General features: G+C 38.0%; 1 protein-coding gene across 7 annotated transcripts in view; it reads right to left on the reverse strand.

Moving 5' to 3' along the window:
• LOC139117739 (thrombospondin type-1 domain-containing protein 7A-like) overlaps positions 1-20,897 on the reverse strand; it is a 229,674-nt gene that overhangs the window by 115,364 nt on the left and 93,413 nt on the right. For 2 of the 7 annotated variants that reach the window (XM_070680987.1, XM_070680985.1), the window contains exon 1: positions 12,120-12,383. The exons of 2 other annotated variants lie outside the window; for them this stretch is intronic. The gene's annotated coding sequence lies outside the window, so the exon portion shown is untranslated. Of the gene's footprint in view, positions 1-12,119; positions 12,384-20,897 lie in introns of those variants that run through there. 3 more of the 7 variants (XM_070680981.1, XM_070680988.1, XM_070680984.1) reach the window with 2 other exon arrangements.

The following is a 20,897-nucleotide window of genomic DNA, read 5'->3' on the forward strand; positions in this document are numbered from 1 at the left end:
TCAGCAACAAACTGATACATGTACAGTACAGTTGCATTCAGCACTATTGTAAATAGACTAATGCTACAGTTACATTGCTACATGTATATATTCAGTAACAAACTAATACATGTACAGTACAGTTGCATTCAGCACTATTGTAAATAGACTAATGCTACAGTTACATTGCTACATGTATATATTCAGTAACAAACTAATACATGTACAATACAGTTGCATTCAGCACTATTGTAAATAGACTAATGCTACAGTTACATTGCTACATGTATATATTCAGTAACAAACTAATACATGTACAGTACAGTTGCATTCAGCACTATTGTAAATAGGCTAATGCTACAGTTACATTGCTACATGTATATATTCAGTAACAAACTAATACATGTACAGTACAGTTGCATTCAGCACTACTGTTAGTTTTATCATTCCTTCAGACGTGGAAAAATATATCTTTCATTATCACCAGTACATATGTAACTTGATCATCATGCATACATTCAAACTGCCTGAGCCACTGTCACATCAGTGCAAACATGTTGGCTGAAGCTACAAATGTATCATCTTACAGTATACATGCACATCTACATGTATAGGCACCCAAGTGAGAAATACTTGTCCCCACTGACATGGTGCCAATAACAAATAGATTGTGGTCAATGTGGTTGACCACATACTCTGCTAACTGCTATAAAATGATTTTCATCAATAGCGTTGATCGCGATTTCGGGTTTGTTACTAAATATTGCTGCATGCGTGCGACTTTCGGACAATATGCTGAAATTCAGACAAATGTTGTCGTTGTATGCGCGTTGTAGTCTCAGTCATCAATGCATACCAATAAGTGTGATGCTAAATAGCCATTCTAACACTTGCAGGTTTTATTTTCATCGTTCATGCGGAAAATGCGGACAAATATTCATTTATGCATATTAATGAGAGAGAACAGTGACGTCATTTGGGATCAGTGCTATTGCAAACAGTTATGGAAATGTATGCTGTCATTGTTTTCTTCTTGTTTGTATACATGTAACTGGCACATAAACATACATGTATGACTTCTCATACACACAATTTTGTGACAAGGATTTGTATCTCAGGGTTGTCATCTGGCATCATCTAGGTTTTGTATAAAATAGGAAAACACACTGCTATGAACCAGAAACTCTAGTGCAGTGTCCAAAATACTTATTTGACACAAGACAGAAATATCAACTCCTCAAAGTCTTGACTGATTTGTCAATGTAAAGCTACGTGTATTAATGTATATAAGGAAGTGCTTGCCATACATTTAACCATAGACCCTCAAGGGTCTATGATTTAACTGTACAGGTGCATACAGGTGCAAATGTTTGTCTCTGGTGGACTAAAAATCAATATCAAATTCAATGTTAGGGTCCTGGGGTCCTACAACTTTAATTCATTACCTCACTATTGGACAGTCTCCATCCTGCAATGAATTCAGTGTTTGTAACAAGGCCATTGTGTTGACCAAAGACAAATGTCCTCTGAAAAAATCTCTTTATAGGATTACACTATTTCTTGTACATACCATGTATTTATACAGCTCATTGTACATGGCAGGAAAGTGTTACTTACAGTAGGTGTCAGAATAATATGACACATAGCATGGACGTAAAAGAGTAATACCATTTGCTATGTAAAAACTAGTATTTTCAGTCTTTGAACACAAATACTCATGTTTGGGATATTTCACTGACACATGTACCTTTGTCATGAAATTTGTATAACAATGGATCCTGGTGATAAGACTTGCACAGACTTCAATTGAAACCATGGACAGTACAAGGGTCAACCCCCTCTACTGTCTATGTTGAAAGCCACTAAGGTAACATTACAGATTAGCTTTCCAAAGAAAACCTAGTCAGGACATGTCGTGTCTCCACTTTCCAATGAAACCTCATGCAAACAACTGGCTGATACATTAAAGTATTGAATAATAATCCAGTTCTAAATATATCTAAAGAGACGTTATTATTGTGTGTTAGTAATCACACAGCAGATGTCAGCAACTGAGATCTTAGGAAGTGAAAAACAGATCAGTGTACTTACTTTGTAGCCATCATAGACTGCTAATATTGAGTTAAATATAGAGTTAAATACACGTGTACGGTTTAAAGTAACGGTGACAGATCCTGTATTATTAGCAAATTTGAAATTCCTTTCAGAATGTAACTTTGAACAAAAGTAAGGCTTTTGTGTGGAGTGAATATTAGGGACAATGGAAATCAGAAATCAATAGATGTAATCCATTTACAGTCAATGTTGATAATCTGGATTGTGTAATGACTGGACTGCATCTGTTAGAGTTTACAAACTGGAAACTACACCTAACTTTCCAGTGACATGAGCAATCTAGGGTTTACCCCTTTTTAAAATGACATAAAAAGATTGGGCTGTTTTATCAGCTTTCTCAAACAGCAAAATGTCTTGCTCATCACTGCTACAATGGTACTACAACATTATTGTTTCATATTAGACCTACCTGGTCTTGTGTACGGGGGAAATGGAATGAAATGAGTGAAATAAAGATTCAAATTGGCAGAGAGTATACCATATAGAGGAACATTCAAAAAACACTGTAAGAATCTAGGCAAGGATTGCCACTTTGAGATAAATAAGAATCTGTTATGATTTTGTTATTATTTCACATGCCAGGTATTTATGGAAACTTAAACACTTCATTTTTACCGCACTCTATCTACACATACCACTTGATGATGTATGAGATATTACTATTAGGCCATATACAATGTACATGTACTGCACTGTCATTGTACACAACAAGGTCCCTCTACCAAAGGGAACATGGCTGTAAAAGTAATGCAATGAGTGAAGCCCACTCAATTATCAGATTTATCTAATATAAATATTATTTACTTGATAAAATATTCAATGGAAAACAAAAGAATGACAATCTGTTAATGGGCTGTTGACACATTCGCAAATGCGAGAACCTGGGATTGAGAAGGGTGCCTTTTTAAGTCCTGCACTATCACTTATCCACCTAGTACAATACATATGAGTTGATATTTTCTGATATCATCAAAAGTAACAGCAAATGGAGTCTTGGCAGTTACTTCCTACATGAGTGACAGAACAAAAAAGAAAAATTATAGTGTGTACCTAGCAGGCAACATCAGGACTAAAACTTAAATGGTTCTTCATGCATCAATGGTCCAAGAACAGAACATGGTCTGTTTATGACATGTTGATAAAATAGCTGGTATTTGAAACCTGACAGGCCATTTCAAACATAACATTGGGTTACAAAAGACAGATACCAACATTGCCAATAAGACCACTGGCCACACAGCAAGCTTTGTCATCAAACATCCAACCACAGCAACTGTTACTACGATTTTGAAAAGTCTCACATATTGTAATGTTCACTACTGTACAACAAAATACACTGGCCTTGTATTTCAACACTACGAGCATACATGTACATGTATTAACCTAGTTTACTCCTAGCTGCTGCTTTATCAATAGCTCAGAATAAACTGACACATTAACATACACATAGAACAATAAGGGAATTCCAAGAGGGGAAGGAGGGGTGGATTTGCCAGCTAATTAGAAGAAAAATAGACAGACCAACTAACATGTTGCCAGTGTTATACCAAATGCTGTAGAAGGGGTATGAATTAATGTATTAAATGCTTGTATCCATAGTCCTGTGTCAAAGATACAGCAAAATGGTAATTGGTAAATTGCACCAATTTCTCACTAGCTGGTGCCTTAACTGTCTGTGGAATACAGTACCAGTAGGTATGATTATGAACTACCGAAAAGAACCAACAAAGAGGTCACAGTGCAGCTCATATTACCTGTTTGGTGTAGCCTATAAGAATCTTTGTGAAGACTAACCAGGGATCTTTAAAACCAATAGATACTGTCACAGTGCTGTACATGTACCGTAAAGTGAAAAGAATTAACTGGTACTGATGCTGACAGACACTGGGTCAAAATTGGCAGCTGTCACTGTACATCTTCTATGTACTATGCACTGTTCCACATATATTTCATTTGGTTACAGTTAAATGTCATCAAGCTCAGCAGGTACAAATTTGGTACAGTACACTGTGTACCCTATGTACATGTAAATTTACAATGAATGTGAGGGCACAGCACCTGAAGGGACAGTCACTGATTTATATTACTGATAAGAATCAGTCAATAAGGGCAGAAGTTGAACCATTTGATTTTGGGTGGTGTCATGGAAGAAATGGGTACCGGGTATGTCAGCAATTTTTTTTCCAATCACTGTGACACAATATTTTTCTATAGTCAGTAATGCATCAAATCATTTATCACGCAGAAGTCATGTAAAATTATTTTTACTTCTGTGAGTTGGAACAATTTTTTTTCTTCATGCATTACACATTCAAATTATTTTTTTCCTCCACCTCCAAATGACTCCTCCCTCCGCCCCCCCAAAATCCTCTGCTACCCCTAAGGAAACAAATGGTTCTCCCTTAGAAGGGATAGCTCCACTCAAAGATGACTTACAACAGATGTGTACATCAGGCCTTTCTCACTAACATGTTATTTAAGGTAGAAATTGCTTCAGGGACAGATATTCAGACTCTTACAATTTTTCAATTCTTTTCTGATCCACCGCTTATGGGGATTCATTTTAAAGCTCTTGGTGTATGAAAATTTTTCCCCAGCTCACTTTTTCGAAAATTGAAAATTTTATTTTTTCTCCATAGAGTTAACACATGGATGGCACGTATTTTGAATTTCAAATATTGGTAAATTTTGAGTAATTTGTTTCTCTAGTACCAAAATTTGCACGGTGACTGCTGATGTTTTTCTTGATTTTCAAAGAGAATGATCGAAATATTCCTTGAGGAAAGTTTGAGCAAAAGTTTGAGTCTTTCACTTTCAAGGCACATACTACCTTCACTAGTATATCACTTTGATTTTACAGAAAAGTGTTTTGAAATGGGCTATCATGGCTCAATCAAGTTGATACCAAACCATATTAATGTACATGTACATGTTACTAAATGGCATAATTAAGACAAGGTAATAGTACATTATTGTTAAAAATGAAAAAAAGGTTTGCACTGATGTGTGTCTTGACTAGGGTCCCGTACATGTATATCTGGTAATTAGGGTCCTGTGGGTCAGGTTATCAGAGTCACTTTACCAGAAAAGTTTTGGTTTTTGGGGTTGTTTTTTTTTGCTTTTTTTTACCTTGATAATATTTATGATATTAGCATACAGTATATTCATACAAGTACATTTAGTTTTGTGTATGTTGAATCATGTAAAACATACATTGGTTTGCGTGGCAGTATGGAAAACAAGATATTGGAAGAAGTATTACAGTCAGCTGAAGTCTGCAAGCTGTTTACAACTCTACATCTGAAGAAGTTCATCTGAGGGCATGAATATTCATAAACAATCTATGGCTGCTGTTCTCACCACCATGTTAGAGTAGCATGGACCGTTTAGATCTATTGACAGAAAAACAGCTACACAGCTCAGCTGGTCATGATAAATCACTCCTGGTACACTGTCACAAATTATCTCATTTCCTATTATCCTGCCGCCTGACACAATCACATCTGCTTTGTTTGCCGTTGTCTTTTATAACCATTGACTAACTGTTCTTGACAAAACATTCAAAATTACATCATCTATTACAATCCTGACAGAGGTTTTTAAACAAAAATCACATATATTACAATCAGAATCTGACCCTATTGATTATAACCATTGGCACCTTTGCACAATTCAGTATCTATAGCATTTACCGGTACAATTAGTATCACTTCATCTCATATTCCATTCAGATTTCATAGCATGCCAATTTCTGATATTACATATGTCACTCTACCCTTTTACCATACATGAGTCTCTAAGTTGGTATTTGATGATCTCTAATGGTAAACTCAACAAATTATAAAATTGTGTATTTTTCGATTGTGTATTTTTCCTATCTGCATTTTTCTTATCACAATCGATATGTCGATCAGAAAATTGTTTCATTAATTTCATAGGGAAACCAGCATTGAGGTAGATTTCAAACAAAAAGAGGAGAAATCCATGTCCACCAATTAGCTTTTTGTCGAAGCTGAAATTTCAATCAATCTGTTGTCCAGAGTTGGTAATTTTTGGCCCAGAAAGGTTGATGTGTTATCTGTAGTGGGATGGACTGTGGCTCAATCAATAACAACCAGACTTTTAAATTAACTGTGGTTAATATCAAATAATTAAGTCATCCCGAAGTTTGCAGAGACATGATGGTTATGCCTTTGTTTTCAATGATACAAATATATATATATATATATATATATATATATATATATATATATATATATATATATATATATATATATATATATATATATATATATATATATTTCAAAAGTTATTTATAATACTAATGTGAACATCATATCCATGAATACTGTGACCTTATGAAGAGTTTTTCACCAGTATGTTGCAGATATTTTTAACAGACGGAAGTTACACAAGTTTGGTAGTGGTTATACATGTACATGGATAATGTTTGATTGAATAAGATCATTCTGCATATATAATCAAAAGTCCTTTTATTGTGTTTTCAGCATAGTGAAACTCTGAATTAACATTACTGATGTACTTTTGGTTTCCTGTTACCTGACATCATGCACACTGATCAGAACATTATGATTTTGATATGATTAACACGTCACTATTCTTTCTTTTATTAGCAAATGACAACACACACATGTAAGCAAGAACAACAACCAGGTTTCTATCTTCCCCTGAGATATTAACATGGTAAAATTTCCCTGACAACAGAAGTCTTTGCAGTCTATGATGAAATGGAGAGTTCAGCAGGGAATTTGCAGCCATACAATGTAGGTGTGCACAAATTATCTGCAAAACGAAATCCTACCGTAGAAAACAAATTTCAAAGATACTGAATTATAACTGATCCTGGAATGAGATAGAATAAATTTCCTAAGACTATTGAATATCTACCATTTTTCCTGAAGGGCAAACAAAAATACACATGATAATTTCATTTGTTTGGATAATAAAAATCGGGAATTTACACTTTGGAAAACTTATGAAAAGTATTTATGGCACAAAATAGCAATAATTGCTATTTGCAACTATGCTAAAAGACCCTTAAATAAAGAAAGTTTCTAACATTGTCAGAGCTTGTGTTCAATTGATAGATGTAAGAACAGCACTGGCAGCAAATTCCAAGGTAACCAAATCACCAAATAGGAGGAACAATAAAAATTAACACCAAAATCAAAGATAAATTCCAAGAATCCAACATAAAATACTCCTTATCTTCATGGAATTAAGGTGATTCCTAATGACCAACCAGACTCAAGAAGGGTAAAAGACACTTAAAATACTTGTTTGTCCAAGCATGACAGAGAAAACTGTACACTTTATAAAATTTCTCATTTGTCAGCATACAATGGATTTCAATATATATCAATTACTATAGGCAAATGAAATGGAAGTTTCTCAGGATTGATGATATACTAATGACAAAGGACACAGATACTGATGACAAAGGACACAGAAACTCTTAACTACAAATATTCTGACCATGAATCACTGAAGAGTGGAAACAAAACAATCTTACGAATTGTTTTCTCTTGAAAACTCTAAATGGGACTTGAAAAGGTTGAATCAATGGACACATATGTATTTTCTATCTTCGTAAAATACTTGTGTAACTACAAATTTCTGTACATCATGTAAGACTATTGAGATCACAAACATAAAACCTGTATTCAGGTAACAGTCTCTGTAATCCCTTGTGAGCTTTGTAAAAGCAACAAGTATTTCTTGCAAAACTATGAAAATGCTTGCTACAATTAGGTAAAAGTGCTTTTAAAACAATACAATATAAGAATACAAAATATGTAGAATTTACACATGCCAGTATCATCTACTACATTCAACTTTTGTATCTGTCCTTGTCTTAATATCACATTCATTCGAACTGATAAGGTACTTGTACCTCCCCTTTTACTCCATGTACAAACCAAATATTAACTGAAAATGCTCAAGTGTTTAATTATATATTGCAGTTATGTGTAAATTTTAACCTTTGCTACATATTTGCAACTTCATTGAAAGTGTTATGATCAACATAATGAATAATATTCACTATATATTAATTTTAAATCCAAGTATATATCCCCAAATCAAGAAAGTTCATTAAAATATGCAAATTAGGAATTGACTGAATATTCTCATTAAATATGCAAATTATGAATTGGCTTAAGTAAAAATGTTAAATGACTTTCAATAATGTCGTATCATAGTATCTTGAATGTGCCAAGGTTCGTCAACTTTGGTCCAGTCAAGACAGATAAATATCCTTAATTAGGAAATTTCATTAAATTTGCAAATACAGAATCGGCTAAAGTAAAAATGCTTAATGACTTTCAATAATGTTAAATCATAGTATCTTCAATATGCATACCAAGTTTCGTCAATTTTGATCAAGTAAATTCAGATATATACCCCTAATTAGGAAATTTCATTAAATATGCAAATTAGTAATTATCTTTCACATCACCCCTTAATAACTTTCACAGCTGATATATCTGGTGGTGATAAACATTTGTAGCAAATCTCATCAAATTGTGTGCAGTCCTTCTCAGTGAATATCTGGTTTTTTCTAAAATCATTAATTATGCAAATGAGCAAAAAGTAAGCAAGCCACACCCAACAAAAACTTATCAGTTCTTGCCATTTGCAAACTGAATCTATGTACCAGATTTGATTCTGATCTGATGAGCTGTTTTTGAGATATTGAGCACACAGACAGACATCGCTGCGACATATGCTCACGTGTGTCAACACGTGAGCAAAAAAGTCTCAAGTTTTGGACAAGACAGCAGAGCTGAACAAACCAGAGGTACCTGTATACAGTCTTCAAGATATCTGAGACTTACATATCAGAATATTAAGGTACAAGGAGTGTCGATTCTCAGGGCAAACGGTAAGCTGTTCACTGAACATATGGGAAACTCAGAAATCAGAATATAATAAGAGTGTCTATTGTAATATATTGCTACAGCTAATATACATTAAACATTGTTGTAATATAGAGTGATATTTACAATGAATTTCTGTTTTTGTGCCCATGACTATTGCCATCCCTGTATCTCATACTGTACATGTATATACCACAGTACAAGTTCATGTTCAATTATCTTTCAATACCAGTACAGTCAGTGTGATGTCGTTGACAAAACCTATCAGCAGATAACAGAGTAGACAAATCTAATCTGCAGACTTTCCCCAATGTCTCCAGGGCCATTACTGCTGAAAATATAGAGGTCATTGGCATCTCTTTAGAATGAACTCGAATTGCATTGTGGGATATTTGTCTCATGACCTTCTCCAGAGATAAGCTGTAATAAGACACCACCTTTTCTTTCTAGGATTCAGTTCTTTTCAGCTCTGCTCACTTATCAAACATGGCTTCAGAACTTTAAAATATATAATAATCAAGTGAAATGAAATATATAGTGGTTGTGCAAGGAAAGCTATGACTTGAAAGTTATTTATATCAGGGAAGTCAGACAGAACAAGACTTTTAGCAGGAATCAGGCAGACATTGATATTCAGGTAAGGACATATATACCTTTGCTTGTCAGTAAGTTTGAAAAGAGGACATCAACACGAGAATAGCCAAGTGCTTACAGCACACATCAAACCAACATTACCAGAATCATGTGCCGCCAACGAAGCTGTTTGTGCAGAAAGGTCTTTGTGCGGGCAATTTTCAAAACTAATAAGAGGGTGGGGAGAAAAAAATCGATATTTACAGTGAGCAGGGAAGAAATTTCATTTTTTTTCATTGGGCTAGGAGAAAATTTTGACCGTTGGTATCAGAAAATATGTAGAAGGAGGGGAAAGCCTTGGCTGATAAAACTTGAGGGGGATTAAGCGCCTAACTTAGAGGGCAGCAATGTTCCAAGGTATACTGCTAGCTGCTCGCGTGGTTTTTCGTTGATCTTGGGTGCTAGTGGGTATGGGCAATGGGGAATTTCACTAGTGGGGAGAGGGCAGAGGGGAGCTTGAATTGTTGTAGGGAGTGGGTAGACATATATATATATGTGTATATATTCAAAAGTAGTCAAACAGTTTAAATTCACTCGGATGGAAATAGATACAGCAATGATGTAAAGTAACGTCATGCAAGTGCAAGCAATAGATCATTATGGGTTCTCTATGATTGTGTCATATGAATGATGAAGATATGACATCAGCAGGATTAGTTTATAACAATTAATATACATATATACACATATATATATATATATATATATATATATATATATATATATATATATATATATATATATATGTATAGGATAAAGCCCGAGTACGAGGGCTCTTCTGGTATATAAAGTCCAACCCAACGATAAAATGTTGAGGCCGCAGGCCGAGACATTTTATCGTAGGGTTGGACTTTATATACCAGAAAAGCCCGAGTACGAGGGTTTTATCCGACTTAAAAACTATCGCCCCTAACTGATATATTTTCGTTTTCAATGTGTTTACGTCAACTGTCCCCTTTGTCAAAGTAACATGTTAAGGATATGAATTAAAACTTTTATTTGTAAAATAGCCTTCCAATGTAATGGAACATCCTATAAATGCTCTAGGGCACATTATATAAATGCCCTAGGGCACAGCAGATTTTGTGTTGCAGCTGCTTTCCGCTGTGTTACCAATTTGAATATTAAAACGTACCAGATGTCTACAGAATATGACATGTTCACTTTTGATTGGACAGTACATTACTACGGCGCTGTCATTCGTTTCTGGAACTTGGTGACCAAGACTTTACGAGTAGATAAAACACCCTGAATTGAGCACTCTGATTGGTCAATCAACAGTAGATAGTTTTTAAATATATATATATGGGTCTGTGACACTTATTTAAACCACCAGTACATAATCACAGTGCCCATGGAACTAAAAATTAGCTCCATGCTGTGACAATGAATACACAAATCATACACATCTGTAAGTACAATTAAGTATAATTTTATTGAAATGATCACATCTTTGGTTCTTTATAGCCTATTAAACTTTCATGAATGAAGCCATACATACAGGGCAAGGTAACCTTTTAGAGAATATCAAGAAGTCACATGCTTCAAGAAACATGTCATGTAAATAGAACAGCTGGCATCCAAGGGTACGAGTAATCAATATCTTTCAGACAGGTTGGCAACTCAAACACCACATACAATTCTATATTTTTCACATATATTGCACACAGTATTCAGTATCAAGTATGAGAAAGTAATCACAATTTTAATAATTACCATGACACGAAATTCAGAATGTTCATTGTATAACCAGCAACTAACCCTAATGGTACCATGGAGCTAAAAAAAGATTATGGTACTAACCCTGCAGTTACATTGACCACACACTCAGAGTGGAAATCTTTGAAATCTTGCCTTAAAAGGACAAACGATCGCTGGAGCTTACTAAAACGACTGGAATTGAAGAGGATTATTCGATTTTGGATAAAAGACAATTATTTTGACTTAGCATTATCCTGGCGTCCACAACGGTTGTAAGTACCAGCTTGCCTTGTGCATAAACATGCACATTATCATACGTTCATCATGCCATGTTGTAATTACCATCACAGTTCCTCCACACGAACTTTTGCTATTGCAACACTGTTACTATTCCTTGTGGGTCGCGACCGCTGTCGAGGCTTGTAACCTCACGATAACATTTGCAATTAGCGAGGATAACACAGTGACCAGGCAAAAACGTCCGTAGGTCACTCACTGCTCGACAATGGAAGTAGCAGCGGATTTTTAATCGATGATACGCTACCGCCGTACGTACCATCTCTAGACTAGAGTGAGTATGACAACGGACAGCCTGGTTGCAACTGAGACTTGTAACATTTGCCATTTCAGAGAGAGAAGAAAACGGATACATCGGAAAGGAGCAGCTTGAGCTCTAGCAAAGGATACTCACATAAATACATATATATGTACTACCTGAGCATAAAAACAATAGGATCGTGTAGTGTACGTCGTTTGTAGTTTAACATGGATAAGACCTCTAAATCTACTTACCGAGTTTGTACATTTGAGTTCCTGAAGTGGGCGCAAACATAAGGGATAAATGACGTCATCCATGTGATAAAAACTTAGCTTACGGTACCCATTGGTAAATTACGACGGACAAAAAATCGCGTCGCTTCATGTTATTAACGACTCGTGCGTGAAGTAATTCATAAACACTGAATAAACGTGGTGAAGCTGATTTGTATGCGTGTATTGTTTGGGTGTCTGCCGCATGCGGCACCGCGGCCGTCAGAGTCTGAAGCTACCCGCGTCAACAACAACGCACATTTTAATTGGTTAATTTCCAAATGCCACTGATAGAAGTACTCCCATTGGCCCGACTCTTCGCAAGTCAACACGTCGTGGTGTCTGGACAGTGTGCCGGTGTTTTGCTCATGTACGCATGGTAGGGTATAGTAGGGTAGTTGAACAAAAATGAAAATTTTTAAGACAGGTTAGCGAATGGCCACCAAAATGATAGAACATGGTACAGCAGCTTCATCCAGTGTTTGCTGAGTTTTGTAATTTTTGCCTTACCACACTCCTTGAGTGTGTTGTTGAGCAATGAAGTAAAATAAAGTAAAGTATTAGGCCTATGGCGTTGAGTGAATAAAATATCCAAATGCCATTGAAATACAGAAATGTACGGGTTTTGATAACGATATAGATGGTCTCAAAAGCTAACAAAGATAATATGTACTCATTGATCACACTCCATCCGAGCAAGAACTTGAACGTTTCAATACTTTGAGCCACAATACTTGATCAGTACATCGTGCGCGTGCAACAACATATGAATCAATATCCATGATATCAATTGAACGACAGTAGTTGTATCCCTTTATCATTTTTCAGTCTCTTACTGCCTATGATAAATGTTGAACCATTGAGAATGCGGCATACTTGCACTGTTTGTTTGTTTTTTCACTGCCCCTTTAAGTCCCTGTATTGTAGCATTTCTTGTAGGTCACACGGAGTTGGTATCCTTCTATTTGCAAAATTTCAAGGAGGTCACTAAACATTTCTTAAGAAAGCAGGGGGGTTACTCATCCAAGATTTTTTCAATTTAGGCTGAGCAGATGAGTCCGAAAAACGACGATGAAAAACAGGCGCTCGTTAGCTTAGTAGTCTGCGATCAATTTTCGAAAATCGATCGATTCAGCAAACTACCCAGCTGACGAGCGCCTGTGGATGAAAACCATCTTTTGTCAAATGTCATGGTGTGGGGTAAGTCACAGATAGAATATTAAATTGTAAAGTGGATTTTAATGCGAATATTGTAAAAGTTCATCAAACTGAACCATATCTGTCGGAAATCGAACAAAAGCCGTAAAATTGTATGCATGTGGCCCTATGAACCGATTTCGACGTCGCAGATGACAGTGTGAGGGCGCTGTTGAATCGAAAGTGAACGAGCATTACTGGCATCAGAAGCATACAGATGTATAATAATCACAATCATACCCATCCATAATCAATAACACTAGGTCAAAATTCGTAATACACTAGTTATAAAAATAGACACAAAACAGCACAGAATAGACAGTAAAGTATCGGTACACAAAACAAAGTCAAATTCATGAAATAAAGATATATGGACCTCAGGCCTAAAGGACCGTTCAGTTTTTACGGCCGGGGGGCCGGCAAAATCCAGGGGGGGGTCATCGTAATTTTGGAATCCGCAAAGGGGGGTCATCGCTTTTTCACTGGTAGGAAAGGGGGGTCACCACATTTTCAAAAACATAATACCAACAATAAAGTTCACTTTATGCCATGGCCATGATTGGCCCTCTTTACCGGCGGGCCGCCTTCGGCGGCCCACTACAATAAATATACATTATGTATTACCCATGACCCTCTTAAGGGCAGACAACTTTGGCGGCCCACTCCAATTAGGTTTACTTCATGCAATGGCCATGATTGACCCTCTTTACCGGCGGGCCGCCTCCGGCGGCCCACTACAATAAATTGACTTTATGTAATACCCCACGGCAATCTTACCGTAAAATTCCCAATTGAAGCCGCGGCTTGTATTAGAAACATTTTTGAGGGACCCCTTGGATCACGCACTGAATAATGGTAATGGTCGCGCGCCTTCAGCGGCCCTGTCCAGTAAAGTCTACTTTTAAGCAATAGCCATGATCGACCCTCTTTACCGGCGGGACACCTTTGGTGGCCCACAAGAATAAAGTTGACTTTACGTAATGGCCCATGACCCTCTTAACCGGAGGGCTGCCTTTGGCGAACCACTCCAATAAAGTTTACTTTATACAATGTCCATGGACATGAGTTGTCTATGGAAATGAAGTTAAAAATTGCCTTACAGTCGTCCTAATTAACAGACGTTTCAATGGATGTGGCTGAGAAGTTTGTGCTCTGGCATCTCTGCTACACGAATAAAGTGCGCCGTGTACCGGAGTTCAAATCCAAACCATGCGGGTAAATTTGACATATGGGTTTTGGTTATTTTTCAGGGGGTCATCAATTTTTTCTTCTGACAAAGGGGGGTCATCATTTTTTTACAAAAAATGCAGGGGGGGGTCTATATTTTTTTGAACACCGGCGACAAGATTTTGCCGCCCCCCCCCCCGGCCGTAAGAACTGAACGCTCAGGCCTAAAGGCCAAGAAGTGATGTCAGGTGTTTCGAAAATAGTAAGCGCATCCTGCCACATGTGGCACCCGCTATATATCAGTCTGTTAGTCAAATAGGTAGTGATCACCAACTGAGGTCCAATGTCACGGATGCCATCAGCGATCATTTATGGAAGAGAGATTCTGTAGTTATCTACCAGCTTGTGATACCTGCCAAAAAAAAGTTTGAATGTAGAGACAAGTCTTTCTCTGGTGAAACCTTGATTTAACAGTTTGTAAGAGAGATGGCTATGTGTCTCTACAAAATCATCATATGAACTGCATGCTCTTGCATATCGAATAAGCTAGGAAAAGTAAACCCCATAAACTGGTGAGAGTGGAATATTACTGATGAGGTGTGGGAAATTGATAATACTAAAGTTGAAATCATCTCTCTTGTCATATAGCCTAGTAGAAAGTAGTCTGGTTCCCTGACCCGTTTTTCCCGGTAGAGGGCGTGGGGGAAAAAAGGGGTCAGGTACCATGGGTACCGGGTATGACAGAACATGCTACCACAAATATGGCTGCTACCATGAAAACGCCGGTCAAGATTCAACTGGATCAGAAAAACCTGCTTCCTTTGTTCGAACACTGGTATCCGAACCAAAAACATTGGCACACGAGACGGGAAACATAAACTGATAGGATTAATCCAGAAGTACTGGGAAATAGAAAGTGTTTGTTTTGTTTATTGCATTTCAAGGCCTCCGGCCCCTCTGCAGAGGAGTTACACATAAAAAATTGAAACAAATTAAAATTAAAAATTTACAATACAAAAATAAACCAATCTGTAGTTAACAATTTCTTCATTAAGAATTGTCTACATTTAACTTATAAAGTAATGAAATTTCCCTTGATTCGTAGTAAAGCGGGAAATTATTGTCTCGTGAATGACGTATGTGTTAAGTTTTTTCCAAATTGGGGCATTAGTATGCAAGAGACACCAGGTGCCGGTATTGTTTCGTTGAGCTATCTATGTTTGTGTCAAGATAGTAAGCTTCATTCTAGCGGTTCTCTCACTGTCCATCAACAGTCAATCGTTCTGTGCTTGCGTCCAGTTCTATTTTCTTGAGCATTATGACACAGCAGCCACCGGGTTTCAGTCGAGATGCGAACATTGCAATCTATGGTACAGGGTCAAGTCCAAGACGCTGTCGGCAAAAGCAGCGAAAAGCTTTTATCGGACCTGGAGAAGCTTATGACGTCACGCTTACAAGGGCTGAAGAAAGATATTGAAGCCAGTCAGGGGGACTTTTCGCAGTCCCAACTTTCCGCCATAAAAGAACTAAAGTATACTGAAACACCTGTCTTCAAAAGGAAGGGTTGCGAAGTACAGTTTAAGTTCAACCAAAAGCTGTCAGACCATTTGGCCGAGGCGCACACTCAGTTGAGTTCCGTACCAACTCCATCCCAAGAATAGCTGCAAAATTGTAGCTCTACGGTGAGGTGGTCGGTGAGTTTTGGTTTTTGCGACCTCGCTCACCAGTAGAGCTACAATGCCGAAGGCCCTGAAGCATACAAAATAAGCACGCTGCACATGGCACGGCATTTTGATGTAAAATCCCATATATTTACTGCATTTGGTCATACTGATTTATCACTACTGAAGATTAAACACTATACTACACTAACCTTGTCGTGTATGGGGTTTGGTATTTGTTCAAATACGTCGATCGCGTTCCAAAAACATTTCTTGGAGCCGCCATTACCAACTTCCGGTAATGGCGTCTCCCAGAAACACGCTCAATGTTTATGGAACGCGATCGACGTGTCTGTGCTAATACCAAACCCCATAAACGACAAGGTTAGTGTAGTATAGTGTTTTGTCTTCAGTAGTGATAAATCGGTACGACCAAATGCAGTAAATATGTGGGATTTTACATGAAAATGCCGCGCCATGTGTGGCGCGCTTATTTTGTATGCTACAGGGCCTTCGGCATTGTAGCTCTACTGGTGAGCGAGGTCGCAAAAACCAAAACTCACCGACCGCCTCACCGTAGAGCTACAATTTTGCAGCTATCCCAAGAATAGAAGTCGCAGCAGCGAAAGAGCATATTTTAAAGGGTATGACTTTATTATCTCATAGACAAAAGTTAGTAAGAATGGCCGACAAGTCTGACTTGGGTTGGGCTTTGGTCGAAGAGTATGAAACTCACGAGCTCGCCGAGGGTTCCGATGATGAGAAGTGGATTTTTAAAGCAGAAGCTAGAGCAGCAAAGAAGAGAAGAGAGCAGCAAGCTAAAAGACGCAATAAAGTTTTCAACAACGTCCGTTGGAGCCCTTACTCAACTGATAAAGGTGTTGTTGCGTCTGCATCTGCAGCTGCGGCTACTGGTAGTGGAAACCTGGAGCTTGTTTTGCGTGTGGGAAGTTGGGCCATTGGAGAAGTGAATGTCTGGCGTTGCAGAATGCTCGAAGTCAACCCAGTGCAACTGCAGTAGAAAAGATAAGTAAATTTAGTGATTCGGGGTATTACGACAGTAGCTCGCGATCGTCCTTGAGTGACGACTTGATTTTGGGTCAGGAAGACGATACGTTAGACCATGGTTAGACGTTGGGGTTGGTGGTAATGTTTGAGTTACTTCGTTCATGAACGAAAATTCGTATCTTACTGTTTCGAATACAGTTGTCGATAACGGAACCGCAGATAACAGATTCGTTGATTGAAATGCAGTTCGAGACTGCGGTTGACGATGACGCCAGTCATGGCGTTGAGGTAAGACCGGCCGGCCGTTTGGCAAAGGCATTTGACAGTTGGAAATCAGCTGGTACGAATTCTTATGTTTTAGATGTGATAAAGAATGGGTACAGATTGCCATTTAAGGAGCAACCAGCTGGGATTATTTTGAAAAATAACAAATCCGCAAGGGATAACGCTGTTTTCGTCGCCAATGAGATTGATAAATTATTGTTACGGGGTTCGATTTCACAAGTGAGTGTTCCTCCGTTCGTCGTAAATCCGTTGACGGTTGCAGTTAACTCTGCTGGTAAACCAAGGTTGGTTCTTGACTGTAGGCATATCAATTTATGTTTGTTCAAGTTCAAATTTCGTTGTGAGGATGTGTCTTTAGTCAGGCAGGTATTTTCGCGCGGGGATTTTTTGTTCTCTTTTGATTTGAAATCCGCTTACCATCATATCATATTGCATATCATATTGAAATTTTCGAGCCTCATCGAACTTTTCTTGGTTTTGCTTGGCCTTTTGACGGAGTTTTGAAGTTTTTTGTTTTTAATGTTTTGCCTTTTGGCCTTTCTGCTGCTCCTTATATTTTCACTAAGGTGACTCGGGCTTTACTTGCGTTTTGGTGGAATAGGGGTTTAAAAGTGTTTATGTTCATGGACGACGGTATTGGGGGCGCTTCTGTTTTTACAGCTGCGTTGCAGGCGAGCGATTCTGTGAGATGTGATATTGATCGTTTCGAGTTTTTGTCGGCTAATGAAAAATGTTGTTGGCAACCTCAACTAGTTTTAGTTTGGCTTGGACACGTTTTGGATATGCGAAAAGGTTGTGTTTCTGTTACCGATGATCGAGTGGATAATTTAATTCGTTCGATTCAGTCATTGCTTCAGATGATAGGCACAGGCAACGTGTTAATTAAAGCTAGAAGACTAGCGTCTGTGGTTGGTAAAATTATTTCCATGCAAGGAGGAATTGGCCCGTTAGTGAGGCTTCGTACTAGATGCCTTTATTCTTGCCTGGAAATGCGGGCAAGTTGGGATTCGTTAGTTCGCGTAGATGTTTCGGCGTTGCGAGAATTGAACTTTTGGTTACATAATGTTAAAGTGGTTCACCTTTGACTTGCAATGTACCCACTTGTACAGTGGATACAGATGCTTCGGCAGTCGGATTTGGTGGTATCGATGGCGAATGCGGTACAGAGATGAGTGGTTATTGGTCCACTCTTGAGAGTAAGAAAAGCTCCACGTGGAGAGAACTGGAGGCAGTGTATCGGGTGATACAGAGCTTTAAGGGTGATCTGAAAGGCACCACCGTTAAATTGCTGACTGATAATCAGAACGTAGTGAGAATATTGCGTGCCGGTAGCAGAGTTGCCGAATTGCAGGATATTGCTGTAAGATTAATAACATTATGTAAAGATATCACTATGGATATTTTTTCACAGTGGGTGCCAAGACGGCAAAATTTGCAAGCAGATTTGCTTAGCAGACGTTACGATAACGACGACAGGGGAATATCTGGTGAGATTTTTCTTTCCCTGGATTTGGCATGGGGGCCACACACGATTGATCGTTTTGCCACAGACTATAACAAGAAATGCGCCAGGTTTAATTCGATTAGTTGGTACGACCTCGGGTTCTGAAGCCGTGGACGCCTTTTCTCAAAGTTGGAAAGGAGAAAACAATTGGTTGGTTCCGCCACCTACTTTAATTGTTAGAGTTTTGAACAAATTGAAATCGGAAATTGCGAGAGGTTCGCTTGTACTTCCAAATTGGCATTCTGCTGCTTACTGGCCTCTCCTTTGTCCAGACGGACAAAATTTTGCACCTTTCATAAAGATTTCCGTTTCTTGCCTCGGTTTAACGCTATCGTTCCAGGAAAGGGAAAAAATGGTATTTTTGGCGGTCAATGTTTGAAATTTGCCTTGCTTGCTTTGCGCATCGACTTCGAAAGTAGTCATAATATATAACGCTGTTTGATCGGCGTGTTTTTCAGCTATTTTCATCTATCAACAGATCTGAAATTGGATGAAGGGTTAAGAGTGTGGCGGTGACCGATGGGAAAGTGACTCATCCCGACTTATTGGAGCTGGTAGAAAAATTACCTGGGCAAGTGTTAGCGTCTAAGAGCGACAACACGGTCAAGAAGTATTCCAGTTATTTCAAGAAATGGCAGGACTTTATTCACTCCAAAGGAGAACAATCTCTTCCAGCTAACGCTGTTCACGTCGCTCTTTTCCTCACCCATCTCATTGATTGTAATACTTCATGTAATGTCATTTTGAGTTGCGTGTATGCAATCAAATGGGCACACGATTTTGGAGGATTCCCCGACCCAACTGTGCATCCATTTGTCAAGAATTTGATCGAGACTGCCAAGAGATAATGTTCCACAATCAAATCGAAAAAGGGCCCTGTGACAGCTGTTCTTTTACGTACACTTTGTACCAAGTATCGGTTTTCTTCAGATTTAGCGATTTTACGAGATCTTACGATGATTTTGTTTAGTTTTGCTGGTTTTCTCAGATTTGACGAAGTTATCAACTTAAAGTGCTGTGATGTGTCTGTTAATTCAGAATTTATAGCTTTGTTCATTCGTCATAGTAAAACCGACCGGTATCGAAATGGTAATGAGTTAGTTATTTCAAAGCTTGATTCTGTTTCTTGCCCACGCGAGTGACTTTTGAGATATCTTGCGGTTGCAAATATCGATTTTAATTCTGAGGATTATTTATTTAAACCCCTTTATATAGGTCAGGGCGTGTTTGTAATTTTGTGTCGAGTAACAAGAAATTAAGTTACACTCGGGCAAAAGATGCATTGTATCACAACTGAAAGAAGTTGATGCGAGTGGTAAGTCGTTTGGTTTCCATTCATTGCGCTCCGGGGGCGCCACTGCTGCTGGGAATGCAGGGGTCGTCGATCGTTGTTGGAACACAGGGTACTCGAACTTGTTGTTTATTTGTGTCTGTTTGTTTGTGTGTATGTGTTTGTGTTTGTTTATTTGTTATATTTGTTGTATTTTTAATAAAATAACAGCCAAAAGCTGTTTTGTTAATATTTGTCAATAAAGAGCAGTTTGTTTATTTGTTTGTTTGTTTATATATTTGGTTGTTTGTTTGTTTGTTGATACGTATTTTCGATGGTTAGGGTTAGGGTTAGGGTTAGGCTTAAGTTAGGGTTAGGGTTAGGCTTGAGTTAGGGTTAGGGTTAGGCTTAAGTTAGGGTTAGGGTTAGGGTTAGGCTTAAGTTAGGGTTAGGGTTAGGCTTAAGTTAGGGTTAGGGTTAGGGTTAGACTTATTCACTCCCTCTATATATCAATATATAGAGGGAGTGAATAAGTCTAACCCTAACCCTAACCCTAACTTAAGCCTAACCCTAACCCTAACTCAACCCTAACCCTAACTTAAGCCTAACCCTAACCCTAACTTAAGCCTAACCCTAACCCTAACTTAAGCCTAACCCTAACCCTAACC

Source organism: Ptychodera flava, chromosome 18 (genome assembly GCF_041260155.1).
Source record: "Ptychodera flava strain L36383 chromosome 18, AS_Pfla_20210202, whole genome shotgun sequence".
In the NCBI taxonomy this organism is placed as follows: domain Eukaryota; kingdom Metazoa; phylum Hemichordata; class Enteropneusta; family Ptychoderidae; genus Ptychodera; species Ptychodera flava.